The sequence below is a fragment of the Alligator sinensis genome, unplaced genomic scaffold, assembly GCF_000455745.1.
Source record: "Alligator sinensis unplaced genomic scaffold, ASM45574v1 scaffold198_1, whole genome shotgun sequence".
Taxonomy (NCBI): domain Eukaryota; kingdom Metazoa; phylum Chordata; order Crocodylia; family Alligatoridae; genus Alligator; species Alligator sinensis.
Window position 1 is genome coordinate 192993 of NW_005841906.1, and position 11112 is coordinate 204104.

The window sequence follows — 11112 nt, forward strand, 5'->3', positions numbered from 1 at the left end:
TACTGTCTGGGATTCCTGATCGACAGGGAAATACAGCTCCAGTATGTAGTAAGGCTCAACTCTATTGTGTGCCCCTTTCTTATTTACATCATAATAACCTGCGGCAATTTGAGGCAAAATCTTGAAGTCTTTACTCAATATTTCCCTGAGCCTTTATCCCATTTACTTTCCTACCCACTTAGGCTGGTAGTAGTGTTACCACTCTGATAAGTACCTACAACACACAAATAGGCCAGTCCCCTGGGAGGATGACATCCCTGTGTTATAAGCAAGACCAGTAGCTACCCATGTAGACAATGTTGCCTAACATTTTCTATTACCTAATTTATTTCCAGTTACTCATAACTTTGCCAACCTTTGAACCTTAGGCTAAAATTCTCCTGGCCGGGTGTCTGCTTCAGGCTGGATTTTTCCCCCTAGTTTCAGCTAAAATAATTTGTCTATTTCTGAGAACGAGATTGGGAAAATGATGTTGCTTTACCATATTTAAGATGTTTACAACATCACTATTAAGTTGCTCTAGGTCTTTCATGCTTAGGAGTAGGCACCATGCTTTGGCCTGAGGCTACTCTGGTATCAGGGATGGGCCTTCTGTTGCTCTTCTGAAAAGCCATTTACATTTGACCAAGTTTTAAGCCTCTGAAAAATCAGAGTTTGCACATACTCAGTAAAGATTTGTTAAATTTTCACTGCTAAATTCTTCAAAAATTCTACCTGCCCTGATTGCCTTCCAGACCCTGACACCTTGTGCATATAACCAAACTGCCTCATCCTCATACAGCAACTTACCATGCTCTATCTCAGGGCTCACAGCAGACTGAGCAGGTCTTTCCCTGCACTTGCTCCTCCTTAAGAGGCATGGTGCCTCTTAAGTGCTGGAGGCCAGCAGTAGAACTGAGGTGCTAGGCACAGGAACTGGGATCAGGGAGATTGTCTTTCCTGCGATGTCTGTATTTCTGCTGCTGTCCAGGCTGTGTGAAGGAGGAGGAGAAGGAAACAATCTGATTATAATGCAGAAAGGTGGGAGGTTATAAGCAGGGGTGAGATGGAAGAGGAGAAAATATGAAAAACTGGAGAAACATCCTGGCAGAAAGGATGACAATACAGGAGGAAAAGGGCCAGGAAAGGATATGGATAAGAGCAAGGGTGAGGGGAGAGGGAAGGTCAGAACACAAGCAGGAACTGGGGAGGATAGGAGCAGGGATGAGGAAGCAGAGGCTGGAGCTGGGAACAGGGATATAGGAGCAGAAGGGGAGACAGGCAGGCTGGCTAGGGCAGGGGCAAAAGGTGTTATCACAATTAGTGCCCGTGTTCCTCCATCAACTGGAACAGAACTCAGGACTCCTGAGTCTCAGCATTGCTTTGCTGTGACAAATAGTTGTGAAATCCACCAGCAACCTGTGTAGCTTATCTTCTAGTGCACTTGTGTTGCATTTCTATGATGCTATAATGGGTCTTGTACCAGGCAAAGAGACGAAGACACGGTTGTTCCAAACTAAAAGCAAGTTTATTGAACCCTAACAGATACAATTCTAATTAAAATTGAAGTAGCAGTAAAAATGTTAGGTTTCTAGCTAGTCAAAGTAGATGCTCACCACCCTGAAATGTGAACGCAACTCCACTGGTTGATCAGGCCAGGAAGTCTTGTTCGGGGCTCCTGGCTTCCACATCCAATGTTAAGACAGGATCTTGGATCGGTGACAGGGTTTCTTCAGGCTTTCTTCAGGAGTGTTCTGAAGGGTACACTTTTTTACCTTTCTTTATACACCATATAGCTTGCATTTTTTAATCCATAAAATTAACTTAAGCCTTCCTCCTAGCACATATTAATAATCTTGCTTCTGTTTGCCAAATATGGTTACCTTTAACTGGAATTTTCTGTTCTGAGTTAATCTTTTTATTCTTAGGTGGGGGTAGGTTTTGCTTTGACTGTTCCTGTTTTGCCCAGGTTATATTTATTTAATTTAGTTAGCCAACTTCCTGATTCATTTTAAGTTAGGGACAGTATTTTTCCATCTGCTTCTTTACTGGGTGCAGATCCTGACCACAATTCAAGATAAGCAGGGAGCTTGAGCTGAGCACAGAGGTCAAACCCAGGCCTGAAATCCTCTGGATCCCAACAATTCCCCCCATTTGATAACTTTTTTGTGAAGGGGTTATTACACCAATGCACCTTGCTTTTGTGGAGTGTACACCTTTTCATTTCTTTAATTTAAGGACTTATAGTGGGGGTTTAGTAGAGGTTAACAAAACCTCTGTGAAATGGATAAACTTGGCGACATGTCCAGTCAGTTAAAACAACAACACAGATGACAATAGCAATTTGGATGCCAATTATTATTACAATGGAGTGAAACATTAGATTTAAAACTTCTTGGGCAGTAGGACTCCATTCCAGCAAAACTTCCCACCAAGAATGTTTCTCCTCCCTTTGGACTTTTTTCATTACCTGCAAAACTATTTATTATTATGTTTAATTTGTACCATTTACGATTGTGATGTTTAATAGAATTTACCATGGCACGCACATCCGGATGAGACAAAACTTGTTTTAACATTGGGAAATTTAAACATAACAGAATTGGAGTAATGTTTTTATAAACCCATGGGCTAGTCCAGATACTCTGTGTCATTCAACAAGGCACCAAGTATTTAAAATTATAGCTTTTGGTAGACAAAACATTAGAAAAACTTTGTTTTATGGAAAATGCCATTAAATATAATTGAATTTGATCAAGCATTACATAGGAACAGTGTGTTTGTACACAAATGCTCCCTTTTCCAGCATAAACTATTGCAGAAAGATTTTTACTAATCATGTTAAAAACACATTGTTACACATCATGTTGCTTATCTAGAATATGATCTTCACACACATATTTTACATTTTTGTGAGTCAGGCACTCTTTTATGTTAATTGTTTTTCATGCATCCACTTCTTATATACCCACTAGTGGTGGTATCATAGGTACATGACAACATCCTTACTAACTTCAAGACCCACCAACACCAATGGGTATGTGGTAACTTGATATTTAGCACCAGCAGTGACTATATGAGCAACAATTTGTTGTTGTGCTTTCTTATATACAAAAGAGATTAACTTTCACCAAAGGGAAAGGTCCCTTTTTGCCACAGAGGCATGATCCCATACATTTTTTTTCAGTTTGGTAGGGAGGTGTCATTTTTACCCCCCAAAATTATTTGAATAACTATACTTTGACTTAGGGCCTGTGCGTGGATGCAAGCTACAGCCAGGGAGACATTGTATTGAATTAGCATGTCAATGGCAGTGATGATTACTTGGTCATTATTTTTTTAACCTGCTGTAATATGGGTAGAATGTCTCCCACCAGTTGGTTTCCTAGCCCTAGGCAGGATAATGATCCAACTAAGGGCCTTCTAATTTTTTGCATTTCAGCAGTAGCGTAACTCAATTTGTTTGCCAAAACTTTGATATTGGCACTGTCTAAAACAGCTGCTCCCAGTCCTGCTCTAGCACCTGCAGTCGATAGCACATCACGCTTTGTTTGTATGTGGATGTGGGCATTATTAGCATACCAAAGTTTTCGCCATTGCTTTTAACCTTGATGACTGGTTTGCACATAGGGGGTACATTTTGGAACACCTGTGGCCAAATTAAGTCCCTTTAAATCTATCTGAATTTCTTGAATAGCTTGTTGTACTCCCAATAAGACTTGTTTATCAGATTCAACTTAACAACCCAGTTGAATCCTGGCTGCATAATAGGGTTTTTACTTATTTGAGAGGCATTTAAAGTGGGATTAATCACTTGTAATGATACATTATGGCACACTGTCCATACCAAATAGGCAGCCTTTTCTACAATTTGTGGCACATTTCCCAAACATAGCCATAAAAACTGAATTTCCTGCAGAGTCCATAAACACTGATTTGGATTGGCAAGAGACGACCAAATTGGCAGACTTGAATTATTTACTAAGAGCTAATTCAATATTTATGACTGTTGTGTACAGGCCAATATAGTGGAAGAGATTTTTTCATCTGGAGCAGATAATTGGGTAGGAGAATTTTTCAACTGGGAACTCAGCTTGGACTCCTGAAGCCCAATTACAGTACGCAATGTTACCTTTATTTGTGGGACCCAACTGTGAAAGCACGCACTAATATTGCTTAACACCATGATGAAACATTATGGGGAGGGGGTTTACTACTTTCAGTTTCTTCCAAAGTTGAGTAGTACTCAACAGTGATATAACTCCCATCTTTACCAATCAAAGTTACATGGCTCTGACAAATATGACTTAGTTTTACTTTGCTTGATTCCCACAAGGAGGCTTTGCTTTGAATTACCAGGGTACCAGGGTCCATATTTATTTTAATTTTTTTGCCATCACCAAGATTGTGACATTTGCCATAGAACCCGTGTGCCTTTTTAGATGGGGTATGTACCACTAAGGAGGTTCTTTCCCAGTTACTTCCCAATTTATAGTTGATAAATCCGTTGATAATTCAAATTACAAAGGGCAGACCTACCTTCCAGTCTGCTGCAGCTGCCCAAATGGCACTGCACCATCATTGAGCCAAATTTAATTTTGTTTTCAACCATCATTTTGGCATATGGGTTCCAGATTTAGGGAAGTTCTGACTCCACATATTTCTTTTTTCTTTAAAACAATTAGTTAATGCGGTTTTCCACACACAACCTGGTAAGTTAGCATTATATATTACATGTAAATGCTAACGGGATTTTCTGGAAAATAACAAAAACAAAACATACATACATACATACATACATATATATATGTGTGTGTGTGTGTGTGTGTGTGTGTGTGCGCGTGCATGTGTGTGTGTTGTTTTTGTTAATATATATATATATATATTCCACCAGATTTATAAAGAGTACACACATGACCTCTCTGTAAATGCCATCTTACCAAACAAATGGTGCCTTTAACCTGGAATTTCCATATAAACTGCGATGTATGACTCCAAGGATTGGGGCATCCTCCTAGTCCAAGTTGGATGGAAGTATCCAGGTCTGGGATCCACAGACAAGTTTAATTTTTAGTATTCCCAATATTTTTATTATATTTCCGTGATATTCATATGCATTTAAACACTTAGCAGCTAAAATAATTCAAACAACAAGACGAACAACACAAAACAGACAAGACAATTTTTGTTGTAGAAAAAACATGGCTTAGGTAAGGAAGATGCTGTTGATTCTGTTTGTGGTTCTGAGGTTTTGCAGTTCATCAGCCTTCCTATAGAGAAACATAAAACAAAGAGCTCCCTTCGTTGACGGGGAAGTTATTGACAGCCTTCAATTAAAGCTAGCTCTTTAATAATTTAACTTTTTGTCATTTTTACCCCAAACATAAAATGATAGGATGGATAGCTTATAGTTAGAGTACCAGTGGCCCCTTAACAAATGAGCATTGCTCGGAGCTGGTAATTTTTTAATTACTTCTACCCACTGGGCATCTGGAGTTTGACTGTGCAGGCCTAAAATGATTCCCAAATATTTTACCTCCTGCTGTACTATTTGAGTTTTTTCTCTGTTGACTTTAAATCCTGTATTTTGAATAATTTATAATATTGCACAGATAACTTCATAAATTTTTGCATGGGTCCATGAATTAAAACGTTATCTACATAGGATATAACTGCAGTTTGGTATTGATCAGGCAACTGTTCCCACATTTCAGCTTATTTTTAGCCCACACCTTTGGGTGCTGACTGGATAACATTCCTTGTTCAGTCCCAATGCAATTTTAAAACCTGATTTATTTTAAAGGCTGCACACTGAAGCCCCTGAAGAATTACATGTAAATTAATTTTTTTTAGCTTCTTTGTAAAAAATATTTTTTTTGGTTTGGTAAAGGAGTTTTGGTCTTCTTTTTATTGAATCCTTTAAGGGACTTTACTATATTTGCCTTCCAGAATTGGAAAGGGGAGGACTCATTACTTATTACAGGAAAAGAAGCACCTGTATTTACTAACATCTTGCTTGGGTGTTTCTTTTCCTTTTCATGTTGTAACAAGCATTTTATTAACTCAGTTGTTGGAAACCCATGGATGTTTTCTTTTTGTTGAATCTTCCATGGGAAATGCATTTTTAACCTGCATAACAAAATTAAGAAACTGCCATGGCAGATACCTTGCTAAGCACCCGGTTATTATTATTCAGGTTTTGCACCTTTTCAAGCCTTTGACTGTGATGTCTGGACCCATTTTATTTTAAATTCCCTTTCCTTTGACAGTATTTTAATTTGATATACACTAAGAGTAGTCTTATTTATAGTTTTGGCAGGTCCAGCCCTGATGGAGCACAATATATGTTTTTGGTTTTTTGGGTTTTTTTTAAGTAAGCCTGGTACATGACCAGGTCACCAATATTTAATTTGACAGTTTTTTCAAGTGGCCCAAAATGCTTGTCCATTTGATTACATTTTACCTTTAAAGCTCGGGCATTTGCATTTTTTTCTGCCAGTCATGGCTTAGTGGTGCCTAATTTTATGGGCAACTGTTGTTTTTAACAAAGCCCTAAGAATTAAAAGCTATTTTACATTTTAATATCTGCCTTGTTGGTTTACTACTTTTTTAGAGCCAATTTTTAAAGTGTGGTTTGCCCCTTTTATTTGTCCCGAGCTTTGGGGATTCTTAATTTCAGATGCTTTATAAGCCATTAAACTGAATTACTTTCTTATCAGCTTGCTGTAAGCTAACCAAATTTATCTGTGCAATCCATATTTATTCAAGTTGCTTTAATTTTTTTCATTATTTACAATTAAAAATGAGGCACCCATATCAATTAACATTGTTGACCTTGGTGCCACCCCACTTTGTGTCAAATTTTGACCTACACATAAAAACAGCTTAGCTGTTACACTTAATGGGTGTCAATGACAACAAGGATTAAACTGGGAGTGCCAGACAAGTTTGCTCTTTTCATGGGGGAGCTGAGGGTTTGCCTTGATTCCCCTCCTGGTTACTCTTTATAGCCTTTTTCCCAATTTTATATCTATCTTTAGCTCCCTGCATAATTTCCCGTGGCTGCTGTCTTTTTTTTTATACAACAACACTTTTCTGGGGAAGAACAGTTTTATCACTGTGAGTGTCACTGATTTACCCTTTATGTTAGGGAGAAGTGCTGCAAAATCTTTTGGATTTATATATTCTTGACACACATTAACCAAATTACTCACAATACAGTGGTTTCCTTTCCTTGGCAGATTTACTGCCGCTGTGCCTCGTAAGACTGTAGCAGCCTGTAACGCTTTTGCAGTTACACCACAGAACTGAGTTCTATATTTATCAACCTTTTTTTAAGCTGCTTTCTTTTTCACACCAAGTCCTTTAGCTCTTGCTTCTGATTCTGAACTAAAATTGCATAGTGCTTTGCAACCTTCCAGAGAGCCCACACGGCTCCTTACTTACTTTTGGTTTGGTGGCAGTAACCAAAACATTGAATGCCTTACAAGCCTGCTTTAAGGCATCATGTCCCTGAATGGCACTCAGACTCCAGGGACAGGTACCTTTTTCTTGGACCCATTGTTTTAACAGGATTCATTTCTCTACCAGCATCTGGTCCTTGCCAGCAGGAGGTTACTGGTCTGGGGTGGTCATTCTTGGCAACAGGTTGCGACCCTAGTTACCAAGAAGGACTAGCTATTCTAATTTGCAAGTGTCTCAGGTATCCCTTTCCCAAGGTCCAAAATGAACTAATAAATGAACTACCTCACTGATATCTAAAAGGCTAAACAGACAACCTACATCCACAGTTGCCTGATGACCTACAGCCACAGTCATGCCTGGGGGAAGACCTTGTTTATGATAGGAAACCTGCTGCACACCAGTACTGCTGCCCTGGAGGATTTCTTTGGCCCTTTCACAGCCCTCATATATGATCCTGTATGGTGGAATTTATCCCTGTGCATTGGGCCACCATAGAACCTATGCACTACTTAAGTCTTGCTGAGGACTAAAGTCAACATAACAGGGTAAAGAGAAAGGTCTGTAATCCCAAATTACTCCATTGAACTAGTAGTGTAACAGTGATGTTGTAGCTGTGATGGTCCAGAATTATGCAAGAGGCAAAAAATTCTTAGGGTGATATCTTTTATTGGACCAACAGTGTAGTTGGGATAAAGTTAGACAAACTTTTGAATAGCTTGTCTAACTGTATCCCAACAACATAGTTGGTCCAGTAAAAAAAAAAAAATCACCCAAAGAAATTCTTACTTCTCCATGGAAGAGGTTGCTATAGCACTCCCCTCACCCACTTCTTGGAAGGTATTTCTTCTACAGGTGATTTTTCTGGAAATGTCCTCAAAAGACCATGGTGGATTCAGATGTATGTATCAGACTGGCCAGCCAGACTGCAGGTCATCAGATGTGGAAGTCTTCATTGGGAGGCTTATATCTGGGTTATCTCTATGATCAAACTGAGAGAAGGCCAAGAGAATTCATTAAGAGAAACAGGGAAGCTGGATATATATATTCATATCTGGATATGTTTCACATCAACTTTTTAATTACACAAGAAGGAAATAATATCTGAGAAAGATTTCCCCTTTTCCTCCCACAGGGTGTACTGATACATAGTTTTTCCAGCAATAGGAACCATCCTACAAATGGTTCCTAGAAAGCCCTTGAGGAAAAAAGTTTAATGTTTTCTAAAGCTGAAACATTGGCACTGTGCTGCATGGGTGAAATTCACTCTCTGCAGGGGATCAGCAGATGATCTCTGCATCACTGAAGTCTCAGGTAAGCCTTCTGAAATAAAACTGGTGAAAGACAGTCGAAAAAGCAAACCCTACTGTAGAAGTGAAGCGTGTCATTTCATCTGGACCATCTTTGATCTTTTATATAGGAGTTACTACAGACTCTCTCTAAAAGCTTGTCTACACAGGGAAGTTTTATTTGGAGTCTTGGGATGAAATGCCTTGCTATCACTCACAAAAGACTTTTTTTCTTCAATTATTTCGCATTTCATTCCACTTTGTCGAAATAAGACTCAAGATCACATACCTATTTTGTGATGACCTCAAACACAGTGACTACAGCAGCATGCCCCATGGTTCTGGGTAAACCTTGTAAGAAAGTCCTGGACTTCTTGCATCTCTGGAGACAGAAGCACATCCAGGCTCACTCTGAACAGCACTCATCAGAATGCCAAGATCTGAGAGTTCAGACCAAAGGAGAGAGCTGGAGGCACACCAGTATGTGAACCAGTATCATGACAAAGCAAAGGAGATCCAGCAGAGTTATAAATATCCTGGAGACAAAACCAAGACATCTGGCAATCATGCTTGTGTCTGTGCCTCCTATAAGGTGCCTGACTGGGTTGTCAATTTTTGCCTGTCTCCTCTCTGTTTTGTCCAGTCAGTTGTTTCCCCATGGATGGCACCATGGATGTGATGCATTTCATGGTAGGCATGTTTATTCTAGTGGGAAGTAACTACAAAGAAAAATTAACTGAAAAAGCATTTGAGCTTAGAATTTGATCAATGCCTAGAGCTTTTATCTGTATTTCCATTTTCTGAGGCAAATTGGCCAATTCAGGCTACTAGAGATATTTCAAAATGCATAACAATTATAAAAGGAAGGGTTTTTTCTGGTATCTTTTACTGGAACAACTATGTTCCAGGAGAGAAGTTTGACAAGCTTCTGGGCACACGCTCATCACTATTTTTAAACATCTTTGTTAGCTCTTGGATTCAGAACAATCATGGCAAAAATCTGTATCTTTCTGCAATGCACTTTGTGCTGATAAGCAGCTGCAACAAAAAAAAAATCAAGGCAAAGCAAATGTTTTTGGCAGGCATATTGCAAGGCAATGCAGCCTTCTCAGAGCTGCCGAAGTAGCTGATGTTAAGGGTTCTGTTTCACTCTTGTGCCAACCAGTGGGCATATCCTGGGAAATAGCAGGGCATATGGTCTCACGTGGCCCATTGCCTTTCAGAATAGGATACTTCTCTGCCTTTTGGTGATATACTTCAGGGTAATGCCTTCCACTGTAAGGACAGCCTGCAGATTGACCCCTCCTACCATTCACTGCCTTCCCATTTCACTCCCAATGTAGCATTGATACAGGCGTCTTATACAAAGAGAGGAAATACTGTGGAAAACATCTCCCCTTCTCTAAGCTCAGCCCAGACTATAAAAAAAACAAATGGGAATGGCATTCCAAAACTGAGAAAAAAGTGAGTTTATCATATTTGGCATGGACACTCTTAACTGGAGTAGTAACTATTGTTCCCTTACCACCTGCCATGGCACTGTGTTCACCTGCTCCCCCTTTTCTCCCCCAGAACAGTAGTGTTGTTATTGTCCAAATGCACATTACATCTTTGTAGGAAGAGAAAGAGGGCATGTTTAGTGATTTAGTGGCTGCCTCCCAGCAGAAGAAGATTGAAGTGAAGGGAAATTTTCCTTCTGTGTGCAATGAAGGAGACAGAGGACAGGGAACAGTCTGAGAGGCTGTCAAGGGAGTGCATGGATATGCTGTCCTAGCTGCTGGAGGCAATGCAGAGAAGAGCAGCGGGGTGTTATGTTCACAGCCCACACCCCAACTAAGCCATATTCTTCAGCCCTTTGGAAATATGGCATGCTGGCAACACCTCTTCACTCCACCAACTGAAAGGGGCAGGCCCATCCCAAGATAAAAGAGAACACTGAATACCAGGTGATCCCCTTCAGTTCTGCCAACCATAAAGAACAGACTTTTCACTGGTCTTTCCACACCCAAAGAGTCATAACTCCTCTCCTCCCTCACTTGTACTTGCCTGTGACCTCATCAGCACCAATATGCATGCGCTGTTTTTTAGGCATGCCTGCCATGGTTCCATTGGTGTTAAGGATGCACTATGCCCTATTGTATTGCTTCTACCTCAGTTTACCATGTATTTACAAGATTGAAAAAAATCATAAAGCTTTCATAAACACAATAAAATCCTCATGCACAGAGATTTTTTTCACTGCTTTGCCTCAGCGTATGAGTACAGTGCATCCTTGACCTTGTGTCCCTGACCAGTTATGGCAGACAGCAGAAGTAGCTGATCTTTCTGGCCATAATGTCCAGAAAGTCTTTCCATCTCTGTTGTTCAGCACGCAGTAAGGCTC